The sequence below is a fragment of the Podarcis vaucheri genome (assembly GCF_965113315.1).
Source record: "Podarcis vaucheri genome assembly, chromosome: 1".
Classification (NCBI taxonomy): Eukaryota; Metazoa; Chordata; class Lepidosauria; order Squamata; family Lacertidae; genus Podarcis; species Podarcis vaucheri.
Genome location: NC_138759.1, coordinates 14,214,284 through 14,238,510, shown reverse-complemented (window position 1 = coordinate 14,238,510; position 24,227 = coordinate 14,214,284). Strand labels below are relative to the sequence as shown.

General features: G+C 42.8%; 1 long non-coding RNA gene across 1 annotated transcript; it reads right to left on the bottom strand.

Annotated features, from left to right (window-relative positions):
• Window positions 1-270: 270 nt before the first annotated feature.
• LOC309531297 lies at window positions 271-18,836 on the bottom strand. Its single transcript, XR_014219202.1, has 3 exons — window positions 18,710-18,836; window positions 7,117-7,223; window positions 271-422 (listed from the first exon to the last, which is right to left on the bottom strand). It is a non-coding gene; the product is annotated as an uncharacterized lncRNA (long non-coding RNA).
• Between the last annotated feature and the right edge of the window lie 5,391 nt (window positions 18,837-24,227).

Below are 24,227 nucleotides of genomic sequence, written 5' to 3'. Positions count from 1 at the left end.
AGTCAGGAAATTGGTTCAGGCGGAGAATGGAGATCAAGAAAGCCAGCAAATTGCCAGGGAAGACTCCTGGCACATTGGATCAATGGCAAGTGAAGGATTTAATTCCAGCTATCATAAGACCAATGTGGAAAACAGATGACAAAAAGCTATTGTCTTGGCGATGTCTGCTTGCCTTTGAAGAAACAAATGTGACTGGTCTGTTTGCTTTTCTCATCTCTCTCTCTCTCTCTTTCTGTGTCTTTCAGCGGCGCCATCGAGGCAGGACTTTGGGGCAGGCATCCAGAGCCCCACTCTGAACAGTTGCTCTCCTCCACCCCAAATGCAGAAGAATTGGCTCTCCATTGTCAGCAAAAGCAATTTATCTTTCGTTGGTTTTCTAAATTGGTGTCCTGCCTTTCCACCACATACTGCTCACACAGCAGCTAAGAGCAAAAAGAAGAACATGATAAAACACAACAGAAATGCCACGAAACACAAAAGTTCTTAAATACATAATAAAAATATGGGAATACCCATTGCCATCTGAAAATCAAACACCGCACTACTCTGTAAAACAATTAAGTCAGTTAGGGTATTCCGTTTGCACAGTGTTGGATACAACCCTTTAAAAATCCCTCCCTCCCTCCCTCCCTCCCTCCCTTCCTTCCTTCCTTCCTTCCTTCCTTCCTTCCTTCCTTCCTTCCTCTATCTATCACCTTCATTGCTTTACATTCAAAACAATATCAAAGCTGCATGCAAAACAGCAATCACAGGCAATGCAAGAGAATCTCCAAGCGATGTAGAAAACAGAAATCAAATACATCCTGTTAATAATCAAATACGGAACCTTTTGAAAATGACATCCTTGTGTTTGGTCATTATCACTTAGAAGCGCAGAGGCATTCATATCCCTCCGTGCAAAGCCCCAGTCACTTTGTACAACAAAGACAGCAGACAGAAGAAAAACTCAGCTGGCCTTGGAATGCAAATAAAAACAATCTCCACCCCCCCCCCCCACATACCTGGGGCACTAAATACTAGGGCTGTGCACTATTTGGGGCGGAATCCCATATCAAGTCAGGCCCATCTCATCCCATCCTGCGAAGGGGAAGTACCCACTTTCTCCAGTCTCTGTACTCACCCCCTCCCATCTCACCTTCTTATTTCTCCTCTCATAGACTCATAGAATTGCACTTTTCTTCCAAGGAGCTCAAAGTGGTGTACATAACTCTCCCCCCTCCTCATTTCACCCTCACAATACTCTTGTAGCCTGAGATACAACGACTGGCCCAAGGTCACCAAGTGAGTTTTGTGGCTGAGTGGGGATTTGAACCCTGGTCTCCGAGGTTCTAGACCAACACTCTAACCATTACACCATACTGGCTCTCCAAGAGATGGCAGTCTAATATCTGCTTGAGCCACTCTAGGAAGGCATAGCCCACCACACCCTATTAGTTCCATTGTGTGGAGAGTTCCCGCCCCCCGCCCCCAGTGGAAATAAAGACACATGACACAAATATTAAGGTTAATGGGCTAAATAAGGCCACAACTTTATTGGTTACAGGTGATGAGTGGTATTGGCTTAGGCATTGGTCCTAACCGACTATATCCGACTTCAGCCCATTCGCTTGAAGTCTGGGAAGGGTTAACCGCCAGTGGGGGGAGTCCTGCTGATGCACATCAACTAGGAACTCCCCCGGGGTCACCGCTCGGGGGCATGCCTTAGGCCCTCACCTCCATAGGTTTTATCGGACTACCCTTCAATATGCGGGGCAGGTGACGGAGCTTCCTCCCCTCTTCCAACTACAGAACAATACCAATGCCTAAATGCCAATACCAAGAAAGTTGTGATGATTTGCTACGAGGTAGGCGAAAACCAAGTGGCTGGTGCCAATTTGCCAAGTGGAAAAATTCCTACCAGGCCCCTCAGCGGTGAACAACCAAGGTCCATAGCAAGCTCAAGGAATGAAAACCTTATAGGGCGGGAGGCTGGGAAAAGCAGAAACAGCCGGCAGGTGGTGAAAGAGGGAAATCCCTGGCTGCATCCTGCCTTAAGTAGGGCAGGCCACGCCCCCAGAGCCAGCCGCTTGGCTGGCTAGGGGATGACGCGGCTGGGAATCCCCCAATCGCGCAGAGCTGGGCTCCAGCCGCTGCATGCGTGGTGGGGCCATGAAGCCTGCAACTCCACCTCCTTTGAAGGGCGGAAGTGGTTTTGCTGAACCACTCTTAGAGTTTAGGAGTTTCTCCTAAATCTACCTTCCTGCCTTAGGATCTAATTCAGCACTCAGCGGGCAGCCGAGAGCAAGACTTTGCCTTGCCCTATGGGACAGACCTTCAGGTGCTGGGAGGACGCTATCATGTTTCATTGCAGACTTCCTGTCTGTAGGTTTTCATTGGGATCGATACAGATACTGGCAAACTGTCTAAAATGTGGGGTGTGTGTCCATAAAATAAATAAAATTAAAACCAAACGACTGCCTCAAAATTCTAGATGTAGGGCAGGGGTCACCTTGAATTTAAGAAGCAAGCAAATCACGACATCCTTAAATCTCTGTGTGGGTTTGTCCCATGTGTTTCCCTGTTTCTTCATGTGCTTGTGCTTTATCTGTGAACATCGCTGAAGGGGACCTTCCATAACTGGGGAGCCACCACTGAAAAGGCCCTCTCCGAAGAAGAAGAAGAAGAAGAAGAAGAAGAAGAAGATCATAGAATCATAGAGTTGGAATAGACCACAAGAGCCATCGAGTCCAACCCCCTGCCAAGCAGGAAACACCATCAGAGCACTCCTGACATATGGTTGTCAAGCCTCTGCTTAAAGACCTCCAAAGTAGGAGACTCCACCACACTCCTTGGCAGCAAATTCCACTGTCAAACAGCTCTTACTGTCAGGAAGTTCTTCCTAATGTTTAGGTGGAATCTTCTTTCTTGTAGTTTGGATCAATTGCTCCGTGTCCACTTCTCTGGAGCAGCAGAAAACAACCTTTCTCCCTCCTCTATGTGACATCCTTTTATATATTTGAACATGGCTATCATATCACCCCTTAACCTCCTCTTCTCCAGGCCCTCTCCCACCACATCTCATATAGCAGAGGCACCCAGAGAAGGACTTTTGAAGAAGACCCTACATTTTAGGTAGGTCATGGAAAGGTCAGTGAAAGGTACTTCCTTATCCAACTTCCAACACTTAAATTAAAACCTCAGGAAAATTCAGAACAGCTCTGTTTCCACATCTAAACCTGCAGCGACGATGCTTTAGAATTCCTGGTTTAAATTCACAGCAGTCTCTTCCAGTTTCACAGTGGGTGGATGTGCTCCTTGCCTACACATAACTACAGAGAAAGAACATCGCCATAGCAAAAAGACAAGATTTCCTCAGTATTTTAAAGTTGCCAAAGGTGTTGAGAGGATTTTGTTTTTAATTAGTTCCTATCTGCAATGCAATGCTATAAAAGTATAATAAAGCTCAAATCTCATTTGTTCCACTTCATGTTCCTCCCATGCAATGGGGGTGGGGGTGGGAAGCCTCTATAAAAAGCAGCATCTGTGCTCATGTTGTATGCTAGAAAGTTATCACATGGCCACCAATTCCATTGACATCTTTTAATTGTCCGTTCTGCTGTCTATTTCCATTTGCTACATCATTATTTGGGAAACTTTTTAGTAGCACACATAGAGCAGCATGGAGCTAGAGCTGTTAACTTTTCTAACAAGGCTGGCACTGGAAACTGACATGGCCATTGATGTATCAAGTGCCTTGCCAGATATATAAAATAGGTTTTTTTTATAAAAAAATCGTTCCAGCAGGAGATTGTATTTCTATACTTTGCTCATAAACATTTATTTTACAAAAGAAAACCCATTCCATTTAAGTTAACGACTTAGTGGTACCTCATCTGTTTGCATTCTGTGCAAAATGCCAAGTTTAAAACATCAATAATGCCCAGAATTGAAAAACCATAAAAGCAGGAGGGGGCAGTGGCAAAAATGAGGTCTTGGTTTGATTATATTCTGCAAAATATGTATTGGTGAGAGATGAACCTATCTGTCAGTTTCGGTTTCTCATTCTTAACCTCAATTCTCCACAACAAAATATATATTTTAGGGAAGTTTTTAATGACAAATGTTTTAATGTATTTTTAACCTTCTGTTGGAAGCCGCCCAGAGTGTCTGGGGAAACCTAGCCAGATGGGCAGGGTAGGTAGAAATAAATAAATAAATAAATAAAATTAATATTAATATCCTCATGAAAAAACTTCAGCATTTAAGTGCATTTCCCCCAAATATACACGTTTTTGAATGCATTTGTCTAATACACACATTTCTGCAAGCTATTTCCCCGAATATAATGCAATTTTGTATGTCATTTTTCTATGTGTTTTTTAATGCACCCTTTACCCTAATAAAGACATACTTGTACACACTGCATTTACACACTTTCCAAATTTGGAGCAGTGTGAATTTTGCAGGACTGCTGTGTTTTGGTTCACATTTTTTTTTTTTGGGGGGGGGGAGAGTGCAAATTGCCTTTAGATGGAAACTGAAACTCATTTCTTCCCCATCTTTAGTTGTGGAAATATTTTCCATTTGTGAAAGGAAGCAGGATGCATTTTGAATTTATAACTGAGGACAAGATACACAACCTCTTTATATTCTTAGAGATAAGAATCTGAAACCATGTGTTAACACAGCTCCATCAACGTCATGAACATTTGCTGGGAAAAGTCTAAATCTTCACACGAGCCAATGCTAAACAAATATATATATATATATATATATATATATATATATATATATATATATGCAGGTTTTGGTGTCTTCGGGTGTCTTCCCGTGTCCGAAGACACCAAAACCTGCATTCCTGTACCCGTGAAAATCTACGAAAGCAAATATATATATATATATATATATATATATATATATATATATGCTTTCGTAGATTTTCACGGGTACAGGAATGCAGGTTTTGGTGTCTTCGGGTGTCTTCCCGACTCTTACACGGGAAGACACCCGAAGACACCAAAACCTGCATATATATATATATATATATATCCCATTTCTGGTTTCTTTATTTGTCACAGTATAGTGTGACCATGAACCAGAACATAAATGAACGAATCTATATCTCAATGGCTCCCATCTATATCTCAATGGCTCCCATTCAGCACTATGGCACAAAGCATGTCAGCAAAAGTACATTTGTACAGCACAGTACATGAAAAATCAATTTGCTGTAACTAGCAAGGATGCTGGAGAAGGGACATCCTCCCCAGTCATGAGAAACGTTAAGTGCCTTTGCATTTATAATTGAGAACAAATCATGTCTCTTCTCAGATTTTAAAGCATGTGTTTGTGGGGGCAGAAATATGTCTTGAGCTTCTCACAAGACAGCTGGACCTCTGGGAGGGCAAAGATGTGTCTTATTCCTTCTTATAAGAAAATAAGTGATCTGGACTGATCTAACCTTTATGGAGCAGGGACCCAATGGTCCAGGGTTAATTGTAGAGAGAGCAGTCATTGTTGGACTCAAAGCATTATTCAAATATTTTTCCTGTATGAACCTGGAGATCTCCCTTGAGATGCCCTTCCTTAAGTGGGTTTAGATGGCTACTGAAAAGAGGGACTTTCCTTTAAAAAGGACCATGAAACTCTCTCCTAAAGGATATCTGCCTGGCACCTTCAGTGCTATCCATCTGGCACATTCTCAGGCAAAACCCCTTCTGTTCAATTGGATTTTTGATAGTTAACTTTGGTGGTGTAATGTAATGTAATAATTTAATGTAATGTTGTTGTTTAGTCGTTTAGTCGTTTAGTCATGTCCGACTCTTCGTGACCCCATGGACCTGAGCACGCCAGGCATTTCTGTCTTCCACTGCCTCCCGCAGTTTGGTCAAACTCATGCTGGTAGCTTCGAGAACACTGTCCAACCATCTCGTCCTCTGTCGTCCCCTTCTCCTTGCGCCCTCCATCTTTCCCAACACCAGGGTCTTTTCCAGGGAGTCTTCTCTTCTCTTCTCATGAGGTGGCCAAAGTATTGGAGCCTCAGCTTCAGGATCTGTCCTTCCAGTGAGCACTCAGGGCTGATTTCCTTGAGAATGGATAGATTTGATCTTCTTGCAGTCTATGGGACTCTCAAGAGTCTCCTCCAGCACCATAATTCAAAAGCATCAATTCTTTGGCGATCAGCCTTCTTTATGGTCCAGCTCTCACTTCCATACATCACTAGTAATCTAATCCAATCTAATCCATTATAGTGTTTGGTTTGCTCCATAACAGTTGCCCGCTCAGCTTGGTCTCTATATCGCATACAGGCTACCAATAGTTAATTTCTACCAGTCTCCATTATTTTGATGCAGAATTATCTTTTGCTTGCTCTTCTGTTTTGTAATATGGTATGTTTTAATTGAATTTTGTAAGCTGCCTTGAATGCTATTTGGCAGGAGGGGAAAAGGAATGAATGAATAGAATTACCTCTCCAAGGTTCTCACCAACATACACCTGGCTCTTCGAGGTAGTGCAATTTTTACCTGCCTTTTTTTAAAAAAAGATATTTATTAAAAGTTTTTAAGATATAACAAGAAAAAAGGGGAAAAAACATACAAAATAAAAAAACAGTTAAAAACACACATTAATTTTCAATCAAAAAAGCTTCCATGCACTTATTTCCTCGGACCTCCTCATACCTCCCTTCTTTGTATTCCAGTTCGATTTGTTAGTTCAGCAAATCCTTACCGTTAAACTTTTACCCATTTGTAAAACCTCTTTTTTTCATATCTCTTAAAGCATTACAGCTGGAAACCGCTTAGTTTCTATCCAACATCCTTCTAACATTCATTAATTTTACAATGTTTCTGTAAGTAGTCTTTGAATTTCTTCCAGTCTTCTTTCACCGACTCTTCTCCCTGGTCTCGGATTCTGCCAGTCATTTCTTCCAATTCCATGTAGTCAATCACCTTCATCTGCCATTCTTCCAGGGTGGGTAGATCTTGTGTCTTCCAATACTTTGCAAAAGTTCTGTCCTTCTTTGGCACCAATTGGCCGACAATAGAGCCTTTTGCACATAACAAAATATGTATTTTATCAAAGTAATTGTTGAAGTTATCTTATAATTTGGAAATGTACATCCAGTGCAATTTTTACCTGTCAGGGCGTAGACATTCTGCTTTAAAGGGAATGAGGTCTAGGCCGTGGGTCCAGCACAATGGTGATGATGACCTCCATTGCTGCTTCTTTCATCCCAGGCCAGGCTAAAAATGCCAGAAAGAGAAAAGGGAAATTTTGGTGGTTAATATTATAGTGCTCTCCCCAAGAATTATGGTTTCCTGATCTTCAACCAACTCTTTCTCTCTCTCTTATGCGCGCTCTCTCTCTCTCTTCCCCACACACACTTTTTGAAATGTTAGATAGACCTTGTCTTGCTTTCCTCTGTGAAAATAATGCAGCCACTTCACTTCATCTCAGAAATGCTGGGGCTGGAGACACAGAGGGTTGAGAGACACACACACAAATACATTCAAGGCCAAAAAGACCTCAGAACTCAACTTGAACTTAAATTGAACTTCCACAGTGTCTCAGAGCTGCTTTTTCAAAGGAAGCTTGATCATTAGCTTCCTTTAATTCCTTCTTTGCAAAACTGCCTTTCCTGCTCAGGGAGGGCCAAAAGTATTAATCTCACAGGAAAGGATGAGCTCACAGTATTTCCCAGCTCATTCTGAAGCTGGAAATACCAAATGTCTCCAAGGGGCTCTATTTTTATGATATTTCTAAACCAGATCTTGGGCGAGTAGGAATGATGGTCAGGTGACTTTGTGTGTCTGAAATACAACTGCTCCCTCTGAGCCTGCTCAAGAACTTGCCTTGGCTTCTGGGAGGCCTTCTTGTTGACCGAAGGGATTATGGTTTGTGGAGCTGAGGGAAAGATCTGTTTCCATCATGGCACCCAGATTATTAAATGCTCTACATCTTCACTGCCTGTTTTTTAAATGAGGCATTGAAAAGTGCATTATTTCAGTGGGCATTTCCACACACCCCCTTACATGTTTTTCCCTCTGTTTTGAGCAATAGACTCAGATATAAGGTGAGGCATCAGTTGTCACCCTGGACATTTATTTATTTTCATGTACAGTGGTGCCTCAGGTTACATACGCTTCAGGTTACAGACTCCGCTAACCCAGAAATAGTGCTTCAGGTTAAGAACTTTGCTTCAGGATGAGAACAGAAATTGTGCTCTGGCAGCGCGGCGGCAGCAGGAGGCCCCATTAGCTAAAGTGGTGCTTCAGGTTAAGAACAGTTTCAGGTTAAGAACAGACCTCCAGAACGAATTAAGTACTTAACCCGAAGTACCACTGTATTGTTTAAGACAGGGTTACCAGATGTCCCCGGTTCCCGGGGAAAGTCCCCGGATTTGCAAATCTGTCCCTGGACAAATTCCGTCCCCGGAATGTCCCCAGATTTGCAAATCTGTACTCAGGAAACGTGGCAGCAGCAGCCTCAGCAGCCCAGAGCCAGCCTGGTAGCGCAGTTGGCTCTGGCTGGCTTTAGGAGCTGCTCGCTGCTATAGCGCCCGCCATTTTTCCTGCACCACAGCAGTGAGCAGCGAACAAACAAAGGGGGAAGGGGATCGGGGAAGGCTCAGGAGTCACGGGCGAGCAGCGCACCGTTGCCCAGTTTTTTTTAAAAAAACTCTGGGCATTTATGTTTCACAGGGTGCGAAAGAAGGGCTTTGCACCTTTATACAATATGCATGTGTGCTTGGGCCCAGGGTCTTTTGCCTCACCATCCCCACTTCTGACTCCCTGTTGCTACTCAGCTTCAAAAAGCAAAACAAAACAAAAACAAAAAACAGGGTCCCTGGATTCATTGAAAAATGTCTGGTAACCATAGTTTAAGACTACTTGAATTATGTTGTATTTTTGTAATTCCGTAAACTTCTTGATGCTGTAAACTCCCTTGAGCGTGGTTTGACTATGGAAAGGAGGCATGCAAATAAACAAAGGTGACGAATGTTATGTATTTATTTCAAGTCCGTCACTTAAATTATTGCTTTGTACTTTTTATATTTATAAAATGTGTTTGATGCTCTTATTATATGCATATAATGCTGTACGCCACTCTGATTTTTTATGGTACGGCGGTATATAAATACTTCTATATAAACCAACTTTCAATAATGTATTGTCATTTGTTGGAAATAAGGCAGAACCCCATTGTCTTCTATAACTGACAGTGTTAACTTGCCAGAGCATCATATGGCATGGGACATTATTTTTAACGTGTCGTGAGGAAAAACACTTGGACCATCTGGTACTTTCCTGCCTGTGTGGCATTAGGCCTTGAAATATTCTCGGCTGTTTACTTATTTCTGAGATAGTAGCACTGTGTGGCATTGGGGATGTGCGTGAAAAAGAAGAAAAGAAGATTACCTGTCTCTCCCTTTAGCTGTTTCATTTCCACAGCAGGCAAATGATGCACACAGTGTAATTATATGGAGGGGAGGTTATTTGATGTTTAATTTTGCCTCAACAAACATTACTTGCTTGCTAAGCAGCATTTTAGCCCTATCAGTGTCTTTCTAATAGCTGGGTGGTGGGTTTTTTTTTTGTTCTTTTTAATTACTGATAATTAGTATTTACACAGAGCCGTTAGCAAACAATTCCTGAAGTGCCTATAGTAATTACATATGTAAATAGTTATGAAAGAAAAATGTGCATGGTGTAATGAAGTGAATAGGGCTGGAATACTCAGCAAAAGGGAGGTCATATCTTAATGGCGAAGGAAAAGAGAAATAAACAGCCCAAGGGATTCAGACCCAGCCACTGCTCACCCCCAGCATCATGAGTGGTCAATATGGTTTACTGAAAATAAGAAGAGCCTATAGGATTGGGCCAATGACCTATCTAGTCCAGAATCCTGTTCTCACAGCAGCCAACCAGATGCCTGTGCGAAATAATAATACAGTGGACCCTCGAGTTACGTACCTCTCTGGATACGTAATCTTTGGGTTGCGAAAGCAGCAAACCCGGAAGGATTTTTCCAGGTTTTGCTGCTCGCGCATGCGCAGAAATGCTCTGCATGCTTCATGCATGCACAGAAGCGCTCTATCACACCGCGTGCGTGTGCAAAAGTGGCACCTCTGGTTACGGATTTTTCAGGGTGAGCACAGACCCCCGGAATGAATTACATCCGTATCAAGAGTGTTAAGTTGTGGGTGAACACATCAGACGACACAGCAATTCTTCAAACAGCTCTTGTTTATTCACAGGCCAGAACAGAACTGAACTGAAGGGCTCAGTCAGCCTGCTTATATAGAGCTCCAGTACAACGTAACTGTAACAATTTTCTAAAACTATCCAATCACTGAACGTCACTTTCGATCCCTTATTTGCATAACTACAGTATTCCCCTGCTGGCCCAGGGTAAGAACTTCAGTACATAACACAGAGGGTCCACTGTAACAAGAACAACAATAACAACAACGGCAACAACCTATTATTTATACCCCGCCTGCCTGCCTGGGTTTCCTCAGCCATTCTGGGTGGCTCCCAACAGAATATTAAAAACACAATAAAACATCAAACATTAACAGGGCTGCTTTCACATGTCTTCTAAAAGTCAGATAGTTGTTTATTTCCTTGACATCTGAAGGGAGGGCCCCACTACTGAGAAGGCCCTCTGCCTGGTTCCCTGTAACTTGGCTTCTCGCAGTGAGGGAACTGCCAGAAGGCCCTCGGCGCTGGACCTCAGTGTCTGGGCAGAACAATGGGGGTGGAGACGCTCCTTCAGGTATACTGGACTGAGTAGGTAAAAGTCCCCTGCAGACCATTTAGGGCTGAAGTGCATGGGAGAAAATGTGCACAGGTAGATTCGGCTTTATAATGAGCCTGACTGAGGCAGGCACTTCAGGGGCAGATTTGGGAGGGGAGCAGATCAGAGTCCTAGCTCACCTCTTTCCTGGTCCCAGCCTGCATTCCAGATGGAGCTGGTAGATAGTGGCCCTGAACACAGAATTGAGCAAGCAGGATCTGAACACAAGAGCACTCCCCCATCCTGTGGCTTTCAGTAGGATGATGGGTAGTGTAGTACAGTGGACCCTCGGGTTACGTTACCTTCGGGTAACATAAGTTTCGGGTTGCGAATGCAGCAAACCAGGAAGTGTATACTTCCAGGTTTCACCGTGCGCGCATGCGCGAAAGCGCTCTGCATGCTTCGCGCATGTACAGAAGAACTCTATCGTGCTGTGTGTGCCCGCAGAAGTGTCGCCTCATGTTACAGACTTTTCAGGGTACGTACCTACCCCCAGAACAAATTAAGTTCGTATCCAGACGGTCCACTGTAGAGTTTGAATGAATAAACACACTCTCTTTGTCCCCATCTCACGTTCATTTTTAGCCATAGCACTGGGTGGATACTGTAGCCCCACATGGACTCTATGCATAATATTAGTTCCGTAATACAACCAATGTTATTTTTTAATACATTTAATACTCTTTTAGCTCCACCCATAGCTCTTTGTAATAGGTGAATCTGTCATTTTCAGTTTTTCTTAAGTTTCTCATTTTTCTCAGCTTGCCTCCATTCTTGCCTCCATTCTTGCATCACTTTGCATTTTTTATTTTTATTTTTAAAAAAACCTTCTTGAAAATGCTTGTGCATTTTGGGCCACATTTAATCTTATTTTAATAGGTTGTTTTGCCCACTATTCACATGTTGCAAGCAATTTCCCTTAAAACGATGCATTTCTGAACACTTTGTGTGTTTTTTCTGGGCAGGGTCAGTTGGAAGATGGCATTGCAACATTTAGAGTGGTGAGAATTCCCAAAGGCCGCTGTGTTTCAGTTTTGCAATGGTTTCTGGAGGTACAGACTAGTTAGATTCACGTCAAAATGGACACAACTCTCTCCCCCATCTCTCCCGTCTTTGGCATGAGCTGTGAGAAAACGAAAAGACATCCCAACCTGCCCCTATTCAGAAAAATCTAAAGTTTCCTGTCTGTTCATTTGTGCCACAGAAAGATCATAATGAGAAGGAAGAGTAGAAAATGATCCCAGTTCCTGCACTGGTTCTTACTGGATAGATTACACAGCATATTCCATTAGTATGGATTATTAAAATGAAATTATCTTTTCCATGTAAGCCTCTACAGACCTATGCAGAATTAATCCTTCCATTCCATTATAAGCTAGTAAACCTTTATGTTTTGGGGAGAGAGAGATAGATAGATAGATAGAGAGAAAGAGAGAGAGAGAGAGAGAGAGAGAGAGAGAGAGAGCTCCATTCACCTGCAGGCAATCAAATCCAGGAATATGTGCATTATCGTGGCTATGAACTCATGCTCTCTGTTTTCCCTATGCCTCTCCATAAGTCCTGATGCATTCATATTCATCAGGCTCGTTGGCATGTGACATGGCAGATAGCCATCCAGGGCTTTCTTTCTCGAGAAATCCTGTTTACAGTATCACAAACTGCAGATCGCATCAGACTGAGTCACTGGATGGAACCCTAATCTTCTCTCCTGAGGAATAAAAAGACCTGATAGCTCTGAGCAGCCTCACAGAGAGATTACGGCATAACTTTACATTGATGTGAGGTTCTCCTCCCTCCTTCCCCATTTGTCAGCCTCCTGATTGGTGCCTGTCACATTTATAGCGGGACTCTGCTTAATCCGATGGACATGCCAGCCTCCCAAAGCCTGGATCACACTTATGCTAATCCCCCCTCTGGCATGAGATGGGCAAGCTGATCTTATATTCACATTTCAGCTAATTCAGGTCTCTGCTCTATGCTGAATAGCTCCCCAAATTAATGCTTTGATGGCCTGTAATACTTACCCTGGCAAAGCTCAGGGAGGGGAGGGGATAGATGAATTTGCAAGGGCTCCTGTTGTTATTTGGAACTCATTCTTTGATAGTGATTGGGTTTTTTTGTTTTTATCAGCAGAGGCTATAACTTCAGGTGAAGTGTTTCCCAGGATTTCAGAGCATGACATTATAATTTGCATTTGGTACCCAGCGTGACTGCTCTGCGAGTTCCCCATTACTTACACCGGATCTTGTTAGAGAGGGGAAACAGCAAGGAATGGATTAAAAGAAGCCTAACAGAGAATCTAAAGCCCTCAGAAGGCGGGTATTTTCCAGACATTTGTGCATTTAAAGAAAAAATTCCCAGGCATAGGTTGCATGCTTATTTCATTACAAGAAATTAAAAATTAAGAGCAGAGTTTAAAACAACAACAACATTACTTATTTCCTCCCTTCCAAAATCAAATATCAAAACAACGTACTAGGAAAAACAATGACAGATCAGTCCTCCAAATGCTTTCATAACATGTCAGATTTTCACCAACTGGTGAAAGCAGGTGAAAGACGTAGCTAGGTAGCCTAAGCTAAGCAGGGCCTCAACCAAAAAGGCCCTGCTGCATATACAGAATCCTCTCTTTAAAAGACAAGGGGGACATGAAGCAGGATGATTAGAATCATAGAATCATAGAATCATAGAGTTGGAAGAGACCACAAGGGCCATCGAGTCCAACCCCCTGCCAAGCAGGAAAGTAAGTATGAGGCTAGGTAAATATGGAAAGAGGTGGTTTGTAAAATATCCTGATCCCAATGCAATGGCTAATCTGCCACAGGGCTCTTTGTTGTTATCAGTTCCAGATCAGTCTCCATACCAATCTGCTGAACTCAAAAAAGGATGCAGGAGGATCGAGGCATCAGGGAGGTGGTTGTTGTTGTTGTTTAGTCTTGTCTGACTCTTCGTGACCCCATGGACCAGAGCACGCCAGGCACTCCTGTCTTCCACTGCCTCCCGTAGTTTGGTCAAACTCATGCTGGTAGCTTTGAGAACACTGTCCAACCATCTCGTCCTCTGTCATCCCCTTCTCCTTGTGCCCTCCATCTTTCCCAACATCAGGGTCTTTTCCAGGGAGTCTTCTATTCTCATGAGGTGGCCAAAGTCTTAGAGCCTCGGCTTCACGATCTGTCCTTCCAGTGAGCACTCAGGGCTGATTTCCTTCAGAATGGATAGGTTTGATCTTCTTGCAGTCCATGGGACTCTCAAGAGTCTCCTCCAGCACCATAATTCAAAAGCATCAATTCTCCGGCGATCAGCCTTCTTTATGGTCCGGCTCTCACTTCCATGCATCACTACTGGGAAAACCATAGCTTTAACTATACGGACCTTTGTCCATTGAAAAGAGCAACAAATAGGTTCCACTGGTGTGTTAGCACTCTGCCAGCCTCCAGACAGTCTCACTCTCCATCCCAGGTAGTAACAATGATCCACCTGCCAGGAAACTTGTACAGCATCTCTCCTGCGTCTGGCAAACCACTTCTGCAGGGCATAAGCATTTGAAAGTGAGCTTCATCTTACCTATCCCATTTGGGCAAATGTGCACTCATAACCTGATTCATCACTCAAGTCTGTGTGCTTGTAAGCATTAAAACGATGCACTTACTGTGCCCATAATGAAACTAGGATGCACTGCTGTATTAAGCATGGGCAGAGCAGGTAATTCTGCCCCATTTCAGTCTGACGCTTAATCCACAGGTCTGCTCTATCTTGTTCTTCCTGCTGGCATCCTATTGAATCTGGTCTCATCTCTTCCACTCCACTGAATACACCTTGTATGCATTCCGTGTGAAACGTACTTGATGCTTTTCAATGCATTCACCAGGAACATAGCCATTTTGTACAGATCTTTTACACAAAACAGCACTTTTGCGTTCTTTTAAAAAGAAATCAGGAGAAGGCTGGAAACTGGTCCAAACCAGCTCATGAGCACTGGGTTGGTCCAGTGCAAAATGCAGATCAAATGAATTCTTCGCCATCCCTAAACTGCATTAGTCCCAGCTCACATCACATGCTCTTTTTTCTTCCCACAAACAAAATCAGGCATGCATTTGACATGAATTGAACTATCATAAATATTGGGGAGTGTTTGGCTCAATACAGATTGGACATTATATCTGTAGCTGTAGCTGTGGGAATCAGACCAATCTCTTTTGGGACACTCTGTGCCTTTCTCATTCGACTCGTTATTCAGGACCAAATTTAACGTGTCTTTCCCCCCATTCACAATAGTGAAGGGAATCTAAAAATGGTTATAACCCCTTTTCCCCTTTTCACAGAAGTGAACAAAATTTGTAAACAGAGGAGCCCATTCAGAGTGGATGAAGCCTGCCAAATCATAGACAGATAGTTCACCCAGGGCTTTTCATGCATGGCACCTTTAAAGTTCTGTTTTGTGTCATTTAAAAAACAGCTCTCTTATTTTCTGCCAGAACTGGACGCCATTTTTCAGGCACTCAACTTCCTGGCTTCCCGCAGGCATCTGATTGGTCACTGTGGGAGAAGGATACTGGACTAGTTTCCTGTTGCCCTGTCTGAGGGGATGAATCCTGCCAAATTTCAGAACGGTATCTGCAGTGGTTTTCCTACGAGAATATACTTTGTGGGTGGATACAATACCAATCACAGGGAGTGGGGATGGTGGAGGAAAAATATTAACAGTGGCAATGCTATGATCTTCACATATTCTGTTGTTGATTTTAATAAGAATGGCTATGTAATTTTGGCAGGATTATTTCAAAAGCCACAATGGCCCAAATACAGGAGATTCGTAATCTATGTCATGAACCTCTTGTGAAGATAAACACCATTTCTCTTAACTCCGGAACCTGCAATCATCATCGGAGGCCTGTCTTCATGTGCCTTTTCCAGAAGAGGTCCAGAGAACAAGCCTTTTCTGCGGTGGCTTCCCGTTTGTGGAATGCCCACCCCAGGGAGACTCGCCTGGCATCTTTGCTACATATTTTTAGGGGCCGGGGAAAAGCATTCCTCTTCTCCCAGACTTTTGGCATTGGCTGATGAGCATTCTATGTGTTGGTGGGAGGGAGAATCATTGGTTTGTTGTTGTTGTTGTTGTTGTTGTTGTTGTTGTTAGGGCCGTCTTCAGCATATGTGCTGCTGGGGTGCAAAGATCTGCCCAGCACCCCCAAATTTAGTTTAGCCCCCAAATTAACTTTTATTATGCTTATGTCAGACACCACGCTTACGCCTTATCTCTTGTTTACGAAAGAAGGGAGGAAAAAGAAACAAACTTTTTTCATTTGCTCATTTATTTACAATCCACTTATACTTAAGTATACAACACCACCACACTTAAACTTATATTGTTTAGGCACCTACTTAGGAGAAACATCAGTCGTGTCAAAGGTGCCGCTAGCAGCGCAGCTCAATACAATACGTAACATAATATTTTGATGTAAGAGTTAATTTCATGTGCACAGCACCATTGAGAATGAAAAGCCGTCACTGAGTCTGGCAAGCGCCACCATTGTGAATGACGTTACAAGGCACATCACATCTTTGGTAAATGAGCACACAAAGCCGAAAGTCCTTTAGTGAAACAAGTAGGTATACATTTCGGTAATACCTAGGCATATACTGTATGTATTTTGTTTTTCTAGCTTGATCAAAATTATTTATTATTTCATAACAGGTAGATACTTAAGAGCTTAGGCAACTTCTGCGGCGGGTGCCTGGCGCCCCCAAAATTCAGCGCCCGGGTGCCCCGCACCCCTTGCACCCCCGGGTAAAGACGGCCCTGGTTGCTGTTGTTGTTGCTGCTGCTGTTGCTATGTACTTTGTGTACTCTTTTTATATTTTTATGTTGTGAACTGCCCATGATCTTCAGAGGGCAGTATACAAATTTAATAATAAAAATCACATACAGTATGTCACATCTACAGGTGATCTATGGGTGGCCCTGCAGAAGTTTTTGGACTGTAACTCTCATCATCCCTGACCATTGGCCATGCTGGTTGAGGCTGATGGGAGTTGGTGTCCATTAGCATGTGGAGAGCCCTGTATTTTCTACCTGAATCTGTAACCAGACATCCAGACACCATCGTAACACACAACCATTGTTTGCTTGGTGTTGTGCCGACATGAGGTGAATTTCATTAGGCTATATAAATCATGAATGTTGAATCACATCCGTCTGGTGACCTTCTGAGTAATGCACCCCTCACTAAAGAACAGGCACCAAATGATGCAACACTGAGAACAATAATGATGCATTAGTGAGATCATCTCTGATGATGGAATGTGCACAAGATGGAAAAGAGCAAATTATGGGCAATGAACCAGTTGTTCTGCTAATAATCAGAATGAGCCCTGCCAAAATGAATGAGAAGGAAGAGGAAAGCCAGCCCAAAATGTGATTTTGGTCTGCCATTTGACTCATGAGCTTCTAGCTGATCATGTGCCAGTCTTTTTAGCCAGTTAATTAATTAAATTTAAATGTATTTGCATAATGATCCAAACCTCAATATAGACTCCTGTGGTTGCAGAGGGATATGTGAGATAAACAGCAATCAAAGGAAGGGAATCTTGAATATATTCCTTTTCCAGTTCATGTTAGAATAGGGCTTCCATATGTCTGGAATTTCCTGGACATAGCCGGGATTTGTCCTTTGAAAATGGCATCTGGTTGGATTTTTTTTAAAAAAAAAAAAAACAACAGTTCAAATGTCCAGGAAAACCCGGTCATATGACAGCCTATATAGGAAGTATTGAATTTTTGCTGAATTTTCAAAAAAAAACAAACAAAAAAAACATGAAAAGCTTTTGTGTCCAGGTTTTCACTTCATGAAATATGGTAACCCTATGTTAGAATTGCATGCTAGAATTAATATAGCTTCAAAAATAAACTAGTGTGTGATGCAGATTCAGGGCTCCACTAGACAAGAAAGCAGGAGACCTGTGATTTAATCACACATACCATTTTTTTTTATTTACAAAAATTACAAATAGAGTTGTTTGAGGGTCCAATCTGAATGAGGGTTCCAACACTGTGTTGTAGGTACTTCTTAACACCCACCCGTCCTCCCTCGTGATTTTCCTTAATTACCAACTGGATCCTACACACAGACCGCACAGACCAGCTATTGTTTCAACTGGGTGAAAGCATCAGAGAAAAGCAAATTTCCCTTCCCAATGGCTCCTTTTGTAATTTAGACAACAACAACAGATATTACATGATGACCTGAGCTCCATTGATAAAGGAAGCATTATAAGAGTGGTGGCAACAGTGAGAGTTTATCAGTGACCCCAATGTGTCTTTGCCAAATCGTCTTCCTAAACTGAGCTTTGAGTGGACCAGAAAGTCAATATGGTATAGTGGTTATAGTGTCAACTTTCTGACATCATAAATTAAAAATTTTAAAATTGTCCAGTAGCACCATAGAGACCAACTAAGCTTGTTCTGGGTATAAGCTTTCATGTGCATGCACACTTCTTCAGACAGTAAGAGCTGTTCAACAGTGGAACAGACTCCCTTGGGAGGTTGTGGAATCTCCTTCATTGGAGGTTTTGAAGCAGAGTTTGGATAGCCATCTGCCCTGGTTGCCTTAGTTGAGATCCCTGCATTACAGGAGGTTGGACTAGATGACCCTCGGGGTCCCTTCCAACTCTACAATTCTATGATTCTATGTCGTAGTGGCTCTCTGGTGTTTCAGGAATCAGCTTTCCCCAGATGTACCTAGAGACACCAGGAATCAGACCTAGAACCTTCCACATGCAAGGCAGATGTTCTGTCGCTTAGACTGCACATCAATATCCTGCGTAGATGTGAACTGTGCAATCCATTTCATCTGTACTCCAGTTAGAGTTTTTTTTTAATTAAGTGAAACAGTAAATCAAAAAATATTATCTCATATTGGTTAGTACATACCAGAATTCTGAAGGTAGCGTGGGTGGTTATCTGCTTGTAGATCTCTAGATATAAATACTCTGTGTGTTCCAATTAGAAGTGATATCTTCATTCAAGAGCAAGCATAGTGTATTCACCCTAATCTGTTTGCAAGCCTAACTCTAGAGCAAACATTGAGAGCTGCCAAACTGGTGTTTGTTGTTTTTTTTTTTGGCATAGTGTGTTACTCAAAAATGAAATAGCTACCAGAAACTGTGGAAGAAAGATGCTGTAACGTATGCAACACATCTGATATAGAAATAATTCTGAGTTAGCAGGGTGAAAAGTTACAGGAGTTTTCTTCTGGAAGTCACATCTAAATGAAATGCAACCCTGCACAGTCTTAATACAAACATGCCCCACTTTACATTCTTCTGTTATCAACAATGGATGTTTGTCCATTGTAAGAGACCTTAGGTTGCTGAACTGCTGAAAGGTTTTTTAATAAAAAAAATAACCAGTTTGAAACCCATCTATTGAAATCCAACAAAGAGAGAATGTGGAGGCACCAGCGAAATTTGCACTTCCTGAACAAATAAGTGAATGGAAACACATATCTCCTTTGAAATTCTCACTCCTTTGAATTTTGTGGTGCACTTCTTCAAGCATCAGTGCACACGTTGCTGAAAACAACATACCAAAATGCACCCACCAGGCCAATAAAAATTGCAATAAAAATGTGTAGACTAGGAAAGGTGCACCTAGAATCATAGAACTGTATGACAGTGTCTACAAATTTTATTACAGACTCATATGCGGAGATGGAGCAAAGTGAGATTAAGATGCTGAGAGAAACTGAAACTGATCAACTCATCCACTTGTGCCATCACTGAGAGGTTCAAAAAGGGAGCTCTCTATGGCCACATATGGACCATCCATTTAAAATCTTACGATGCCACTTCAAATACTCATGACTTTCCCAAAGAACTCTGGGAGCTGTAGTTTGCTAAGGATGCTGAGAGTTGTTAGTGTTGGAAAATTCCATTCCACCTTAAGTTGCAGACATGTGATATTGTTACATGTCACATGTCTGTTTACATTCCAGCACAGTTTGCTGGGAACTTCGGTTTGTGTATAGCTTTTGCTTTTGACTCTCTCTCTGGGGAGACGAAAGAGAGACAAAATGTTTCCTTTGTCCTGATTTATGTTTAATAAATCCGTAGCTTGTTAGTATGTTTCCACAAGCCTCATGCCACTTCTGTTTGCACAGTATGCTCTGCTGATATAGCATGCTCAGGCTTTGAAGGCTAAGTTGCTGATTTACGTTGCACCAGAGGTCGGGGGATCATCACGGCTGGAAGGGCATGATCCAGCTGGGGACTAGCCAGCTGGCATCTTGACCCCCAATGGATGCTGAAAGTTAGGAGACCCTTTTTCCACTCACAGAACTCCAAGTTCCCTGTGAATATGGGTTGCTAAACCACTCTGGAAATTGTAGAAGGTGGAGGGCACACAGATTGCTCTGCCAGCCTGGCACTGGTACATCAACTAGGGCCAGACCAGGCCTGATGCTGTTGAGTGATGGCAGCAAGGCCATCTATGAAGCCAGTAGATCCTGGGCTGGCTATGCTCCACCCACTCCTCTGGAAAGCCCCTGGAGTCAACCTTCAGGTGATGACTTTTCAGTGGCCAATAGCGGTCAGCAGGGCTGGGAAGAAGGACTCACCTGCCCAGTGCAATGAGGGTGGGGTTGTTTGGCCACCCACTTTACCTTATGGTTGATAAATAAGCAGCTGGCCTGTAGAAGGTATTTGATCCCTCTGTATGTGTGCATTGTCCCCAAATACCAGCCATCTCAACCTACAATCAAGGAAACAGGAAAACCTCATAAGATCTGCAAACATTTTTAGCAACTTCTCAGTGGGATTGAAATATTGTCTGCTCCCCTTTCCTTGGGACAGTGGCCTTTGCCATTCTGAGATGCCTGAATAATACTATAAATATTGATCTGGAAAGAAGCTAATAAAAAAAAATGGAGCATTGTTATGAGTGTGTCAGAATGGTTTTTGGTGTCAACATATTGTCTGATGCACCTCCTAGATGGAAATTGCCAGTTTTCATGGGTTGGTTTTGTAACCATATCTTTGAGGCACAACAAATCAATTTGATATATCAAGGGTTCTTTACTGGTATCAGAATGGAGAAAGGGGTATGTGCTGGGTGTGGAAAAACAAGTCTCCTATGCTCCATTGTTCCTTCTCCCAAAAAGCATTTAGGTACAATTCTGCAACACCAAGTCCAGGACCTCAGACCTTAGAAGCACACCACCTATAGATATGAACATAGGAAGCAGCTTTTTGCTGAGTCATACTATTTGTCCATCTAATTCAGTGTTTCCCAACCTTGGGCCTCCAGCTGTTTTTGAACTACAATTCCCATCATCCCTGGCCACTGGTCTTGCTAGCTAGGGATGATGGGAGTTGTAGTCCAAAAACAGCTGGAGGCCCAAGGTTGGGAAACACTGATTTCTAATTGCCAGCATCCACTGGCAGTGACGCTGCATTTTATCTGACAGAGCCAGTGTGGTGTAGTGGTTAAGAGCGGTAGTCACGTAATCTGGGAAACCGGGTTCGTGTCTCCGCTCCTCCACATGCAGCTGCTGGGTGACCTTGGGTCAGTCACACTTCTGTGAAGTCTCTCAGCCCCACTCACCTCACAGAGTGTTTGTTGTGGGGGAGGAAGGGAAAGGAGAATGTTAGCCGCTTTGAGACTCCTGAAGGGGAGTGAAAGGCGGGATATCAAATCCAAACTCTTCTTCTTCTTCTTCTTTTGTGTCTCACTAATATATGCATTTCTCCCTAACATATGCATTTTTTAGTTGAAGAGCTGCATTGCAAAATTCAGAGAAATTCGAATTTTAAAAGGCTGGCTGCATTTCCATTCTCATTTTGTTTTGGGAAATGTGGACATTTAAATGAACCAAATTTCTTTCCCATCGGGAAGTCCCTATTTTCACTGGAGAAAAGTTGGAGGGTAAGGAGTTGTTGCTCCACCACATTTGGAGGGCCACACGTCCCCCATCCCCGCTTTTGAGGAGCCAGCTTGGAACCCCCGACAAGTTGCCTTGAGGACATATACACCAGATGTAACACACGGTCGTAAATTGACTGTATTATAAATAACAGTGGCAGGGAAATGGCCATTTAGACTAATGTAATTGAGTCAAAATGGCATCAATCTCCTTCTGATCTTGTTTCATGCGCTCAGGGAGCATATCTGCCTTTCCTCAGCCACAGGAAAATTTAAAGCTATTGCGGCTTCTCACCATTCCATCCAGCCTCGCAGGAACCAGATCAAGCTGACCTTTAGGGAGGGGAAAGTAACTTCACCGGATGCAAAGAAGATTATCTATTTAAATGACAATAGGGAGTGACAAAGAGAGACACTGACAGGACGACAAGTTGATTAAGATGGAGCTTTTCATTAATGGGTATATAGCAACTCTAATTGTTACAAAAACTATATTCAGCAGTTTTCCATCATTCTAATTCCATTCCAAGTGAGTTTAATCTAATTTGCCCAATGACTAATTCCTGGCCTTGAATGAATTAATGCATAAGCCACTTTTTTTTTATCCACCAAAGGCACATGCGACTTCTTGATGCTGTCACACAGCGAAAGGTTTCCTTGTCACAAGCTTCTTTGTGCGCCTTTTGCGTGCCTCAATCATATTCCGCGTAAGTTTCAGATATAAAGTAATCCTTTCTTTGTATTGTATTCCGAAGGCTATTGAGGACAGAGGGAAAGAATAGTTTCCCCGGAAAAGCAAAAAATGGATGTTCTGAAAATCCTATGGTAATGTCACACCGACAAAGCTATATAAGACGTTTCTTTAATAAGGAGCAAACATATCAGCTGTGTAGAACTCTACACACCTGCCTGATCTGGTGTTTAGAAGTTGACCCAAACTAATCTGGGATGATTTAGGGCTGGCATGATCCAGATGGAGGCCTTGAACCAATTTTGGGGCCTTCTAGAGTCATGTGGTTCTCCCATCCCAACCATATGATTAATCAGAGTTTTAAACCTTAATTAAACATGTTGTTATTATTATTACTATTATTGTTATTTATTATTTATTAAATTTATATACCGCCCTTCATCAAAAGATGTCAGGGCGGTTCGCAAATACAAAATAAAACACAAGAAAATAATTAAACTGAAACAACAAAACAATAGCCCCCTCTTCCGCCTAAGGAGGAGGTGGGGTTGCGGGCTTCATGGCCCCTCCCATGTGTGCGGCGGGCGAAAGAGAGCCCCGTGTGATTGGGGGGATTCCCGGCCACGTCATCCCCTGGCCAGCCAATCGGCTGGCTCGGGGTATGTGGCCTGCCCTATTTAAGGTGGGACGCGGTCAGGGATCTCCCTCTTTTCTGTCAGGGTGGTTTGCAAATACAAAATAAAACACAAGAAAATAATTAAACAAACAAACAAAAATAGCCCCCTCTCCCTACAAACACAAGGCTGTAGGATATTAATTGGTCAAAGGCCTGGTTGAAGAGGAACATTTTCATCTGGTGCCTAAATATATATATAATGAAGGCATCAGAGGAACCTCCCTGAGGAAAGCATTCCACAAATGGGGAGCCATGGCAGAAAATGCCCGTCCCTGTGTTGCCACTCTGTGGACCTCTCATGGAGAAGACACATGAAGAAGTGCCTCAGATGATGGATGCAGAGTCCCATGTGATTGGGAAAGGGGGCATTTCTCCTGTTTGTCTTATCTTTTAGTGAGGGGAGCCATTTTTTCTCTGTACAATTCCCCAGGAATGGATCATGTGTCATTACGTACAGTCGCTTCCTGGAAGCATTTTAAAACAAGATAGGATTTTACCGCACAGTCACAGAGCTGCTCTAAGCAATTGTAAAAATATTAGAGGAAATAAAAGAATTCTCTAGACTTCTCTAGGAAAGGATGTTAGGAAAGGGACTGAAAGTGATGGTAACCATGTTTGGTTTCATTATTAGTACCCCTAAGGCTACATGCATTCTGATCCTACTCCTCAAAACCACCGGCTCTGACCACTAGACCTTCATAAATGCCTGAGGGAAGAACATATGCTCATTCAGCAAAAAGTGCATAACCTGATCCATGAAATTGGAAGCTCTGTGTGATTGGAGGTGCCCAATCTCATGAAAGAGCCTATAATCCTGATCATCTGAACACACATAGCTTTCAGCCTACTGTGTTGGGATCTGGCATGGATGGTGACATTGAGGATGGGACCATCATGGACAGCCTTGCAGCCTTCTCCATGAATTATCTGAACGTGCAGAGCCTAATTTCCTAAGAGGGTCATCCACTCCTTTCAAGGACACAAATTGCAGCGCATTTTGGAATCCACTGTGAACTTTCAGGGCACGTTAGACCCTTTTAAAAGCTGGAAGGAAGCTTATGGCTAAATTGACCTCCTCCGGAGCATGTCATTTTGAAGATGACTGCAGGTATTACCTTGTCTCATTTCCTCAGGCTCACTTAAACACAGTTCAGCTGAAGCCT